We start from the raw sequence: 2,197 nt of genomic DNA on the forward strand, positions 1-2,197 counted from the left end.
CCTTCTCAAACACCTTCTTTTCCACATAATGGCCAGCTATCAGTCTCTGAATATCTGCCTTTCTCATAGACTGCTTTACTTCTGTAAGGTTTAGCCTTGTAGCAATCTTTATCAGATCATCCTTTTTCGCCACCTCCAATCCCTTTACGGTTGGTGACTCCAAAAATGCCTTAATATCCATTGCTGCTGGTTTCCACACACAAAAGCCAATTAAAAAGAATTTATCAGAACTCCCTCAAAAATCTTTGGATTGAATCCCGAACGAATCTCCTCAATCTGGGGAACGATCCCAGACGACACTCGTTAATCTTTGGGTGGGATCCCGGACGAGCCCCCAATTTTGTCACGAACCAGCAACAAAAGAAACACACTGAGCATGATTCAGTGTTAAAAACTATTTTATTAATCACTACTTATGACCATACGTAAAATAAAAGTAAAACTGTTAGTATGTTAGAATTCAAAAATGTTAAACCTTGAACGTTAACCCCAAAACTAAACTCTTCACGTGTGTGTGACAAAGTCCCAAACTCCAAGTTCAGGAATGGTTCTTAAAGTTCAGTTCCGCAAGCCATAAGGTGAAACATGAGCAAGGGCTTCTTCAACAACCACCGTTGTCTGAAGATAAGACGTAGATGTAGAGAAACAGAGAGAGAGTAATTACGAAGTCCAAATGTTTCACGATGGAACCCAAACGACACTTCAGTGTTTACTCGGTAGTGACTTCCTCACCCCGAAAAGCATCCGAATCATGGTCGTCCACATACAAATACCTGTTTCCTTCTACAGGTCAGCAACAAAGTGAACTCCACCGGATTACTTCCAATTTCCATACATGGATTTCAGTGGCAGACACAGTTATGGTGTTTCATCCATTCATAGAGAAAAACTAGCAGGCTGGTGTCTCTCTCCCTTCTCTCTCTCTCTCTGACTTCTTCAACAACCACCGTCATTACGTCCTTTATCTTCTATTGACGTAAGCAAGCCCCACACACACGCACACTCTATCTTAAAGGGACATTCACTGAGTCCGTAACAATATTTCGTTATTCGATGAAATGGACTCTTGACCGGACAATCTACCTCGTTATGACCCTACACTTTATTGCCTACCTGCGCTGCACTTACTCTGTCATTGTCACAGTTTATTCTTCACTCTTTCACTGTTCTAGCTTGCACTACCTCAGTGCACTGTTGTGATGAATTCTGATGGGTGAACGGGATGTAAGACAGGATTTTTCACTGTACCTCGGCACATGTGACGATAATAAACCAATTACCAATTCCAGCAATATTTTATTCAGTAAAAGAGTCGGGGCACACCTATAAAGAGCTCGAGAACACAGGTGAAGAAGAGAAATGGGCAGTCGACGTTTCGGGTTGAGATCCTTCATCTGGACTGGGAAGAATAGAGCCCTTCAAGGACGAAAGGGGAAATCTGTGCATTGACCCGAAGAAGTGCGAATGTATTGTGTGTTCCACCAGGTATAGCCCTGAATACCCAGGACCCACTGAGATTTATCCCAGGACACTGTGGGAGGCAGGAGACGAACGAGCTGGCGCCACGATAGAAAGTTTGTTTTTAAATGTTCGTTGGGCACTGCAGAGATGCCAGATATCTGGAGTTCTGGAAATGTCAGAGCTATATCAAAGAAGATCAGCAGGGAAAGTTCAGGCAATGACAGCCCTCGAAGTCTGATGTGAGAGATGAGGAAGTGATTGAAAACATCCGAGCGGAGGGAATAATCTGCACTGAGGTATTCAAGGAGTGTTCAGGAAAAGTCAGCAATGACTTGCCGGTGGGAGGCAACGATTCACATTCCTAAAGAAATCAAAGATAGTTTGATTACTGCAGTGCTGTTCATGAGACTACGTGGACATCAACTATCACTTGCATTGGTGGTTCAGTGGTAGAATTGTCGCCTGCCACGCGAGGGAAGCTCGGGTTCGATTCCCAGCCAATGCAATCGCACCTTTTACTTCGGGAGTTTGGTCGCGGCCCACATTAACTCCAGCCGACGATGCAACCTCGAGCCATTGCGAATCGCCTAATGCAGGAACAGGTCCACGACCGACACCATCTCCCTGGCCCTACACTTATCTCTCGAGCATCTAAACAATAATGCACCTGCGCCAGGCGACGATTGATTGACTACAACTCCGTGTTCAATACTGCATTTCCAAGGAAAGTCATATC

The 2,197-nt window shown here is 44.5% G+C and overlaps 1 non-coding gene across 1 annotated transcript; it reads left to right on the top strand.

Moving 5' to 3' along the window:
* Nucleotides 1-1,893: 1,893 nt before the first annotated feature.
* Nucleotides 1,894-1,966, top strand: trnag-gcc (transfer RNA glycine (anticodon GCC)). The gene has a single exon. It is a non-coding gene; the product is annotated as a tRNA-Gly (tRNA).
* The last annotated feature ends 231 nt before the right edge of the window (nt 1,967-2,197 follow it).

The sequence above is a fragment of the Pristis pectinata genome, chromosome 14 (assembly GCF_009764475.1).
Source record: "Pristis pectinata isolate sPriPec2 chromosome 14, sPriPec2.1.pri, whole genome shotgun sequence".
Taxonomy (NCBI): Eukaryota; Metazoa; Chordata; class Chondrichthyes; order Rhinopristiformes; family Pristidae; genus Pristis; species Pristis pectinata.